Source organism: Eucalyptus grandis, chromosome 2 (genome assembly GCF_016545825.1).
Source record: "Eucalyptus grandis isolate ANBG69807.140 chromosome 2, ASM1654582v1, whole genome shotgun sequence".
Lineage (NCBI taxonomy): Eukaryota > Viridiplantae > Streptophyta > Magnoliopsida > Myrtales > Myrtaceae > Eucalyptus > Eucalyptus grandis.
Genome location: NC_052613.1, coordinates 7951125 through 7963369, shown reverse-complemented (window position 1 = coordinate 7963369; position 12245 = coordinate 7951125). Strand labels below are relative to the sequence as shown.

The 12245-nt window shown below is 39.0% G+C and overlaps 2 pseudogenes; one reads left to right on the top strand and one right to left on the bottom strand.

The window, feature by feature from the left end:
* The first annotated feature begins 195 nt into the window (after window positions 1-195).
* Window positions 196-2120, top strand: LOC120290457 (annotated as a pseudogene).
* A 633-nt stretch (window positions 2121-2753) lies between these two features.
* LOC120290456 lies at window positions 2754-5333 on the bottom strand (annotated as a pseudogene).
* Window positions 5334-12245: the final 6912 nt, after the last annotated feature.

The window sequence follows — 12245 nt, the reverse complement described above, 5'->3', positions numbered from 1 at the left end:
TCGCAGAAGCAAGCTTCACGGCATTCTCCTTTCTGTCATATGTGTGATCCTCTTTTCCCATGCAGGTGAGCGGCTAATCTTAACGTGCTTCTTATGTTACGACATGTTAATCTTCTTCATGCTCGATTACAGGGATTTTGCTGACTTTTGTTTTGGCATGGCCTGATTGTAGGGGGCTTATGATCCTCTGATCCTAACGGGAACATAACAATGAAATGGGACATCATGTCCTGGACCGCCGATGGTTATGTCGTAAGTAATCACCTCCACCAGATCATGCATAAGATATACTGATAAAGTTGCAGGACACAACAAAATAGTATTGCCCAAATATAGGGAAACTTGAAAGATAGTAAGATTGTGACGCACTGGTCAAGTAAGACTCTTTGACTAATACGTGCAAGCATTCTGGTTTTTGTCGATGTTATCAGGCTGGTGACGATGACCAATTTCCAAATGTACCGACACATAATGAGCCCTGGATGGAAACTGGGTGGGTCTGGGCTAAGAAAGAAGTGATCTGGTCCATGGTGGGAGCTCGGGCCACTGAACAAGGAGACTGTTCCAAGTTCAAGGGGAACATACCATTGCTGCAAGAGGAATCCCACTGTGGTCGACTTGCTTCCTGGGGTACCTTATAACCAGCAGATTGCTAATTGCTGTAAGGGCGGAGTCGTGGCATCGTGGGGACAAGACCCTTCAGCCGCAAAGTCTCGCTGCTTCAGATCAGTGTCGGGCTTTCCGGTACTTCGAATAAGACAGTGAAACTGCCTGCAAGAACATCACACTGGCGGCTCCTGGAGGGGGCTATTCTTGCAGCCAAGCAAAGATTGTTCCATCATCGATTTTTTGGTCACCAGATGGTCGCAGAAAAACTCAAGCGCTAAGTGAGTCTAGTATCCATATTTTTATAGCTGAATTGAATCGTTCAATTAACTAAGGAGAGAAGAAATCAATGAAATTAAAAGAACACGTCGAAAGTTCTGGCTTGATTGCTTAAAAACGAAAAATGTGATGCACTTGCTGGTGTCTGAAAGAGCATACATGAATTAGGACAGTCACTTCATCTGAAATTGCACACGCCCATCTGAAATTTCGCTCGGGATGGCGGACCATCTAATATTTTGCCGGGATTTGCAGTGACATGGAATATCACATGTACATACTGCAGCTGGTGGCATCTCAGCACCCAAGATGTTGCGTCTCCATGTCATCTTTCTACAACTCCACGATCACTCCTTGCCCAAGTTGTGCTTGTGGCTGCCAGAACAAAAACACATGCGTCGAGTGAGTTCATTTGCTATCTCAAAAGCATCGAATACAGAGATGCATTGACATTCCATTTATTTTGTCCTATAATTAAGTGCAGCACGCGATCTTTTGCATATGTAAGTTTGAGTTACATTCTAGTCCGGGAGATACAAATTCTCACTCATCTCTTGATGCAGGAGCGCTCCAAATATACAAAGCGTCGTTTCACCAACAATCGACAATCCGATACTACAGTGCACACAGCACATGTGCCCCATCAGGGTCCATTGGCACGTCAAGACCAACTACAAAGAGTACTGGCGCGTAAAGATGTCCATCATCAATTTCAGCTACTTCGTTAACTACAATCAGTGGACACTCGTTGCTCAGCATCCAAATCTGAACAATACCCAAGTTTTCAGCTTGTCTACAAGCCGCTCGTCCCATACAAATCCATGAGTAAGTCTCAGAGAAGAAAGTTTTGCTTGTGTCCTATGCATTTTCTTTGGGAACAGTCTTCGGCAATGTTATTTAACTGTAAGATCTTCTACAGATGACACTGGCATGTTCTATGGGATTAAGTTCTTCAATGACCTCATCACGGAAGCCGGAAGGGAACGTGCAGTCCGAGATCATTCTGCAGAAAGATGCTTTCACGTTCACACTTAAAGAGGGCTGGGCTTTTCCACGGGAAAATATATTTCAATGGGGAGGAATGCATGATGCCGTCTCCGGATCAGTACCCGCATTTACCGAATTCCTGCCCCTGGGAATCTATTTCCAGTGTCATCAGGAGCTGCCCTCTTGGCCATTTGCTTTCTAGTCTCTGGGACATCTTGATAATTTTAACGATTACAATGGAAGGATGACAAGAGTCTAGTACTGGGTTTCAAGAGCGTCTGATTCAGAGAGTCCAAACGGATGAAGATCCACACAAACATGATGGATAGTTATTATTTATTAGGGACATGTATGAAATTGATCTGGCTATTGTTTGATGTATAAATGAAAGATTGGGAGGCCGTTGCACACTTGTACGGGTACTGATGCGACTGTTTCGACAGAGCATTAGGTCATCAGTCGATGAGACTGCTCCGAATGTTTAAGAATGGGCTTTTCTTTCTATCATTCCTTTTCCTTGATGGAGTAAGTTCCAGACATGTTATGTCGCCTTCAGTGCGCAACTATGTCTTTCCACGAAGCTCGGGTGACGAGTTCATTGGTTTCTAATGGTACTCATGCTATTGCTAGCCGATTTTGGTAACCTTATTGAAAGATTCACATAGCGCAATTGGTGGAGCAAAACATATAGATGCTCTTTCTTCATCAAATCAGTATCACAAAGCCAGATACACTAATACTATGATGCCATGTACTCAAGAACATTGAGTTGACATAATTTTGTAAGGCGATTTGAAGGTTACTGAGAAATTGGCAACTGATCCTAATCTCATCCATATAGCACGCCAAACTTTAAATAAAACATGTATTTTGCACCCGAATTTCGGTTTTGGCCCCCTGATCTACTGGCAAAAGAAATAGCAATAGTCCTCTCAGTATAGAACAGAACTCTGTAGCAATTTTAAAAAATTTCACCGCAATAGCTTATAGTTCCTAATCTGAAACTCATCGATGAGCCCATAATAGTGAACCTGACGCCAAGATCATCGCCACTGAATATAGAGTCGAGATAACTGATCGTTGACTGAATTTGGCAACCATGGGTAAGCATTCGAGGTGGCATGACGCAGTCATCGCCATTGAAGTATATTCTACGAGGGAAAGCCCATCCTTTATCAAATGTGAAGCTGACTTGTCCTTCCAGAATAAGAGCTCCGATTGCACATTCCAGAAGGACCTGCTTCCATGAGCAGATCATTGTAGTACTTCACTCCCCATAACATGGCAGTATCATCTGCAGAAAACAGAAGATCAACTCCAAAACTGTTCATCAAATTAGCGACATTAACAAGGTCTTTAGAGGCTTGACATACTTAACCCGGCATAAGGAGTCAGCGGCTTGTAGTTGAAGCTAAAGATCTGGGTGAGGTTATCGAAGTTGGGATGCTGCACCACCAGGTTCCACTGGGAAATTCATTCTGTAGTTGAAATTTCAGATGGTGATCTTCACTGCCAGAACTCCTTTGTAATTGGAGCTTGACGTGCCAGTGGACACGGACCGGGCACATATGGCTGGTGCATTGTAGTAGAGGAGCGTTAGCGGATTTGCCTGGATGAGAAACAACAGAAGCTAAGTGCGGCGAATCAGCCCTGTAAGAATGTATACCGGAAATCGATGAGTTAAAAGCAGGTTGGTACAAGATCCTGTATGGAAGTCTCAAAAAGACACAATTCAAAGCACGAAAGTACGAGAGCTCACTGTATGCAGCTCCCGGAATCCGTTGCATTGTTTCGGCAGCCACACGTACACCGTGGACAATTCACGACTGTATCATTATAAAATGATGAAAGGGAGACACAACAGGTAGGCATCTGCGCGAGAAACTGAGAGTATGTGCAGGTGACATTCCAAGTCACTGCCAAAACAAGCGATTCAAACGTCAGATGAATTCAGGATGAAGCATTGCTGCTTAAATTTTATATGAGAATTGGCTTACTCATTGCCTGTGTCGCTCTTCTTTATCAGGCATCACGAATCTTGTCGGCCGCACTAGCTTCGATTCCCGCAAGTGTACCCAGGCCCCGGGGCTTTGAGGGTGAATTTTTTGGCGATCGCACAGTCTTGTTAGTAGTCCCGGCGAGGCCCACAGTGATCTGAAATGCGCTCACAGCATTTAGTGGGGTCCTGAACCCATGAACTTAGCACCCTCCTCTGCAGCAATTCGCCGTCTGCAGGTTGAACGGAGTCCCGGGCAGCAAGTCGACAACCGTCGGATCTCTTTGCAGCAATGCGGGATCGAACCGTGGAACTTCGAACAGTCGCCTTGCTCCGTGGTTTGGCCTCCGACATGCTCCAGATCACTCTTTTCTTGGCCCATGTCCACCCCAATTGCCATCCCGGAGCTTGAATATGGCGATATTGCTGGAAGTTATACATCGAAACCATGGCCTGTTTAAACCAGTGGAGGCACATCAGAAAACGCAGGAACCAGAGGTATGTGAAATCATCCTTGCACTCACCACATAACCATCCGAAGTCCAGCTCAGTATGTCCCATTTGACCGTGATATTTCCTATAGGATCGAGCGGATCATACGCTTCAAACAACAATCGATCCAAGAGAACATGAATTTCAATCCTGAAGAGCGAAAAACTCGGTCATGTCTCGGTAGTCCAGTACTCTTTCGATATAAGCCATAATTATTGCCCGTTAAAGGAACTGCACTTTTTCTTGCTGATATCATGCCAAATGCACTCTAGGACTAATGCTAAAGTTATTTTTCAATACTATTTGAGATTGCAATTTACCAAATGGTATAACATTTCGGAAAACCCCTTTGATACCTCAAAGATATTTGCATTTTCTCAAAGTCATTTCTGCAAAGTTGAACCAAACGGACCCTAAGTCATGCAATATATATATAGGGTACATCTCCTCCTGCACCGGTCATCCGAATTTTGTGGTATTGTGGACGTCTTGAACTTCGCATGCATTTCTCTTAATCATCAAAAGTATGTTTACAAGTGATCATGGCGAATGGATAAAATTTTTGGTTTAAATCCTGAGAAAAAGTTCCCATAAGTGGAATGCATATCTGCTTTTTCCTTGGCTAATTGCACAAGAACACGAGAAACTTTTCCACAAAAACAGTTCCTCCGAAAGTCAGCTTCTGATAAAAAAGAAAGAAACGCGTCTGGAAAAAATCATTCAGTTCTCTAGTACTAGATTTTCAGCTCTCTCCAAGAATCATACAAGACGGATACAAACCAAACCTCGAGAAATAGGGCCGCATCGCCAAAAGAAGAAACGCATCAAGAAACAGGTCGGACCATTAACGAAAGAATCGCACGAAAACGGGAAAATATCATCAAGAACCGCCCTGACCTGTAGGAGAAATGCCGAGACAAGAAAGCAGCAACAGAGAAACGATGGCTGAAGCCACGGAGAGGGGCGACCCCATCCTCGAGCAACGTTCAGTTCTCTGCAAGTTCGTGATGTCCTTCACAGAAAATAGAGTGAGAGAGAGAGAGAGAGCAAAGAGCAAAGAGCAAAGAGCAAAGTTTATGGTACAGACTTCATGGCTTATGCTTAGCCACTGATCGTGGAGGGGCATGCTAATATACTTCCCTCTCGAATCATTACTTTCTCTTCGAGGCCATCCTATGCAAATGCTAGTAAGGCACAGAAAGAAAAGAGAGGAGAGAGCATAATGAGAATTCATTATCACTTGATTCTTTACGTAAGGTGGTCACTGGTCACGATGTAGGAGTAGCATCACCTATTTTCGCCAGCTAAGATATCCCACGGATGCTTTTCATGAATTGCTTTTTCCATTCCGGGCCAAGCCTTTACTCGCCGCGCTTTCGGCCGATCGCGAATTAAAACCGGGCGTTTCGATTCTGGAAAATGGTGGAGGGGGAAGGAAAAAAGATAGAAGAAGAAAGGTCGAGGCTTTCTGATTAGCCTTGGGAAAGCATGATGCATATTGGATGACACTCACTAATCAAGAAAATTATTTAGAAAATCATAAATATATTATACGAATGTCAATATATTTATAAAGTTTTCAAATCCATTAATTTAGATCTAAATATTTTGACGATTTATCAATATAATCTTTTGGCCAATTTTTGAAGGGAAAATCGATGTCATTGACAATTTTAACAATTTTTTAAAAAAAAAAATCATAATTTGCTTTTAAAAGATTGTAAAAATTGTCAATGTCATAACCAAATCGTCCTATGCCGGCCATGTCATGTAGGGCTTTCGACTTTTACAATTTTCAACCAAAATTTATCAGAATGACTAGATTAACAAATCGTCAAAAAGTTTAGTACCAAACTAGTAAAATTGAAAAATCTGTAACTAAATTAATATCCATTTGATAACCTTAAGACATTTTTTTAGGTGATTATACCTTGTTCAAAAACTTGATCCACAAGGGTAGAAAGCAAAAGAATGCCTGATGCAATGTATCAATCAATGTTAGTGTTGAGCAAGATAATAATTCAGTGCAGTCCATGGGCAGGCCTACTCTTGGTCATTAGCAGAGTCCTTGCATAACCCTTTCATGTGATTTTTTTTATTTGATTGGTGATAACGATTTGATTCTCAATTTCCCTTTTGAGACAGGAATAATTATGCTTGCTAAATAAGGTATTCACTCTTCTTCTGCATCATCTACTTTTTTCCCCATTGGACGTGGTTAGAGAGAGGGGCTTGCTTTTGTTGGGGAATAGTTTAATTATTCTTTCCCCTTTGACCTTGAATTATCATGTCCCTACTTTAATGCTGCACACATAAATTGGGGAAATCTTGATTGGGTTTGTGGTCCATGTAATGCCATTTAGTTCCCAAATGAGCTTCATTTGCTTAAATAGAAAGTTTACCAGCTTAGTAGATGGACGTAACTTTCTTGAACCTGAAAAAATCGTAATTCGTCAATCAAAGGTCGATGTGATCAATGGCTATGATAAATCTCAGTCCATAGAAACATGGATTCAGACAAGAATTTGCCTCTTTAGAGCCCTTCTATCTTGATAATTTCTCGATTACGCCTCTACAAAGTTAACTTTAACTGGGTTTTTTCTTTTTTGAATCATGTTATTATAAATGTATTGTGTTTTAGGTGGTATTAATCAGAAATTCTCAAATGTCACAACCAAAATTGAATATCGATAGATGATCATTATTTTGCCTATTTTTTCCACATCAACCACCATTTTCGCAATTGGTCTCCATGCGTGACTTCTCCATTTGATATCGAAGCTCTTCATACAAGAATTACTTCGACAATACACTTGATCACAGACATGATTACACATGATGCCCAAGCTTACTACAAAAATGCCTTCCAACTGTCGTAATTGTGGTGGGATTCGATCACGGGCATCATCGCTAAGTGAAGATGTCCGCGTCTAATGTCAATCTCAAATCATAACTTGTGTTGTAAGGTTTGTTCTGGGCCACATTCCTCGGTGATCAGAACCGGATGGGCTTTTTGAAGGCCTCGGTTGTTGGGCTTATTGGTACAAGGACATAAGAAAAGAGCTCAATCTGTTGCTCTTGACAAATGGGCCTGAGCTCAATGCAGTTGATGCTGGGCCTGGCAAGCAATGGCCAATGGCCCTTGCCGGCCCATCCACGGCAAGATTGGGCCCAAGAAAATTAATGGGCCTCAAAGGCCTTAACCGTTTGCCGGCCCACCCACGGCAAGATTGGGCCCAAGAAAATTAATGGGCCTCAAAGGCCTTAACCGCTTGGCCAACTAAAAAAAAAAATTTCACCTTCATCTTCTTCTTCTTCTTCTTCTTCATCATCTTCATCTTCTTCTTCTTTCTTTATTAGTAAACATATGCGTCTGTCTTACGTACTGTATATTCATACATTATCTTTGATATTGTAAAATCTTGTCTTGTTGAATTGATGCAATTCTTATTAAGCAATTTATGACGGGTTAAGTATGATTCAAATTAGAAAGTTTTATAATTTTTTTCCCTAAATTTTAAGTTACTGATAATTTATAGATGGCTGAAAAGAGTTTAAAAAAAAAACCAAGCCTAGGCATAACGTGTCAGGTTTGAGCATGCTCGTTGGCCATAACTAGGACTAGCCTAATTTTATTCACTTAGACTCCATTTGTTTTCCAAAATGATTTGAAAATTATTTTCTTATAAAATGGCCATTGATATTACCTTGAAATAATTAGTCAATTGAAAATATTTTCGCTTTAGAAAACAATTTATGTCTGAACATTTTCATAAATAATGAATAAGTTTTCTGTTCATTCATTTTTGTAAGTAATAATACAATTACCCTTAAGAAAAAAATTAAATCATTCATTTTCGAAATAAATGAAATTTTAATTTGGGCAGCGATTTTCACCCTCTATATGACTAAATCCATCCCCATTTATACAAAAACCACTGTCAATCTTTCAATTACAGTTTTGGGAAATGGCCACACTCCTCTTTTTTCTATTTTTTTTAAATAGTTACCATAATTAAGCATTTCACAAGTTCTTTTTTAGCGTATTAAAAGAAAAGTAAGAAAAGTGAATTATCAAATATTCCTATAACATTTTACATGCTCCATTTAAAATTATTTTCCTAATAGTAAGAGAAAAAAGATATTCTTTTTATATAGTATAAAACTAAAAGTCTCTTCTTCATCATTGATCTTATAACAACATATTTGTTTTTTGTCATTCTTATATCAAAAGCCTACGTTCTTGGTGAACTATTTATTAATTTCATTAGTGTAAAATATATATCAAGTCTCTTTATTTACCGTACAAAAAATTTAATATTTTTTCCTTACTATATTGGTGAGATATTCTTATACATAGCATGTAATATGTTACAGGAATATCTAGGAATACACTAAAACTATTATATACAATGAGATATCTTGATATTTTTTTGTAAACAATTCATGGATGATATCAATTTTCGTCAATTCAAAATAACAAAATTTCACTGGTATTTAAAAAAAAAAAAAACATTTCTTACTTTTATGCAATGTTTTTATTTAATTAAATTTCATCTACTTTCATAAATTTAATTGAGAATGTAGAGAAGAAGTATATTTTTTTTTTAAAATTTTAGTTTTCAACAACACAAATTTTTGTGGAAGTAATATCTTACAATAAATAAATAAAAGACAACGTGCCTTTAATATACTTGGAAAATCTACAATAAACAAAACTAATCATACGAAATTCTTAACTAATGATAGGTAGATCCTACATAGTATAAAAAAAAGTAAATAAATTTGGTACCACCGATTTGAATTGCAATTAAATATAGAGAGTAATTTTGTCTTTTTGGTGAAGATTGGATATATCTAGTCATATAAGGGATGAAAATAGTACCATCCTTAATTAATTCTTTCCTTTCCTTTTGTTTTTACCAGTAAATGATTTTCCCTTTCCTGTGCAAATAAATACACTCAGTTCTACTTAATGATGAAAGGTATGTCTATAAATTACGCAAGTGGAGACTTGAGGCCACCGCTATGGAGCTTATATCTTTGAAGGGATAAGGGTGTCCTGTGAACCCTAAAAACTTTAGAAAAGCAACATCTTTTTCGTTTGTTGGATTTAATTCAAAGAATGATTCTAAACAAACTTATTGATTGAAACTTACTTTAGCAAGTAACGAAAACGATATTCGGTGATAGAAGCCCCACTTTTAGAATTAGATAGTGAAAAATTAGTAGATAATCTCGGAGCATGCGAGTTCTTGTGCGCGCCACATAAGAACTAAGAATTTTATAAATGTACCCATTAGAACCTAAGATGCTTTAAAGTCGTAATGAATTGTGCTTTGCGAGCAACTAGTCTTGTAAAGCCATCATCATGGTCAAAAAAACAAATGTTGGTGGAGAGGGCATATAATTAGGGCATAAAAAAAAACAACTAGTCTTGTAAGATCCCATTTTCAAAGTAAGTAGGGGTCCTCTCTAATGGACATGACCGAACATGAGAAAATTGATATTTTTTTTATTTTATTTCTTTTCGGGACACCGCAAGATTTATAAATTATTATTTTGCCATATCATATGATTGTTAAATAATGAGACCTGTATAAGGGCTATGGTGGCCTGGTCTTCTGCTTCAATCTCAGGTGGCAAAAGACCAGCTAGTGGTTAGGCGCCTAAATCAACGTCAGGCATCTCATAATTAGACCTAAAAGGGGGCAAGTGCTCATAAGTCCTCCTCCTTCTGGTCCAAACGAGAACATTAGGACAAGAGCAAAAAACGAGAAAAAGAATAGAAATATAAACGAAGGGTTTCCGTACAAGGTCTCTTTAACGTGCTTAAAGCTGGTGTTGGAGAACCATCCAACAGGAAAATATATGTATGATTACGATCCATGAATCATCATCCTCATCATCATTCATATGAAGCTTTGCTAGGCACGCAAGTGTGAGGATGTTCTTTTGTGTGTGCAGGAATCTCCCTTTCCTCGGGCAAATTCATCGCTCCCTTTCGAGTTCTTTAATGAAACCGATTTGTGGAACCAAATGGGGTTTTTGTAATAATTGGTGATGATGACGACGACCGGGACGACGGGGAATTGCTTTGCTCCCATCTTTAGGGCTCTTGAGCCTCAAGCCGTCTATTCAAGCATCGAGTCTGCGCAATTATCGCGAGTCGGGTTCGGTCCGTACAATTAATAAAATTCGAACGCATGAATTTTTTAACGAAATCGATTTGTGGTACCGAATGGGGTTTTGTAATAATTGGTGATAATGATGACGAACGGGATGACAGAGGAATTCGAATGCATGACATCAAATGCATTCTTGTTAGGTTATTTGATTAGTCAAGAACTTTTCTTCCATAAATACCGTTGATTTTATGATACTAATGAATTCTTGTTTTGTAAGGTGATACATCAACATTATCGCTTGTCCGATCCTCTCTTTGTCGGCCAATACCTCAAGGCCGTCCCTATGCATTTGATGGTCTTTTGGGGTGGCATCGAATAGATATAGGACTCAAATCTATGTATCCTCGATTAACCCTAAAGCACTTGATTAGGTCAATGGCAAATTATTGGTATGATATAAGTTGGGGCTCTTTGATCTAGATTTTTTCTAGGTCTTATTTCAAATTGATCACATATACTACATTTTTATAAATAAGGACTACGCTCTGCTGGTGGGCACCACTATTCATCATGTTAAGACAAAATTCCGCTTTCTTTTCTATTTTAATTTCTTTTATGGATTATTATGTGACTATTTTTTAACTCTCCATATATAGAAATAGAAAGATATAGACTAGAAACGAAATCTCTTATAGTATTAGATTAATATTAGTTAGTGATCCCAGCTTAGTGAGTCCTTTCTTCCATGATTCACTTTTGGCACGTGAGACTCAAAATCTCGTGCTAAAGAGCGTGGAGGTTCGAGTCCTCTTCAAGGCATAATATTGAGAATACTCATTGAATTAGAATAAGTTTGGCAGCGGATCACAGAATCTTGGCGATCTTCTCTATCTAATGAATGGAAAGTCCGCTTTGAAATCGCCTGCCCTGCACCCACCCTCCCAGTATATGCTTCAACAGGAATTAGGTAGATTGATCCAATATAAACCTATGATATAATGCTCCCGTTTGGCTCCCCACGGAGTATAGCCCACACCCAAACATCTAATTGCGGAACGGGGCAACGCCCATGAAGCTCTGGCAAAAAGGGAAGGCCTGCCAAGCCGTATGCCCATGGGTGTAGGATTCTTCGAAAAAGCACGGGCTAACTCGGAGACTTGGGACCTTAGCTTAGCAAGGGATGAAGGGCCTTTTACTAGTTAGTCCTAATAAAGCCCCAAGACGGTGTATTTTTTTGAAATGAGGCCCTCGGTAACGCGACATAAAGACTCCTTTATTTTTTAAATTTCTTAAACCTAAAATAAAACTTAACTAAATTAAATGATAAATGAATAAAAACAAAAACAAAAACAAAAAAGTGACCTTTGAAAAAGGGGGAAAAAGCCTTTTCAATGTTCTTTGATTTCAAAAAGACATTATCGATCATGTGAAGATTCAATAAAGATAATTTCTCAAATGATTGTGAAAAATGAAACTATCACAGCATTGTGATGAATTGATGGAGTATATATGCTTTTATTTTATTTGGAGATCTATATGTGCCAAAGACTAATATTAAGCAAATGACCTCACAAGTTGGATGGATTCAATATTTGAATTGGCTGCAGGCAGTAAAGGAACTGCACTTTTTCTGTCGATATCATGCCGAATGCACTCGGACTAAGTCATGTAGAATGCAAATGAAGTACATTGCCTCCTGCACCGATCATCCGAATATAGTGGTTAATTGACGTCTTTAATATCGCATGCATTTTTTA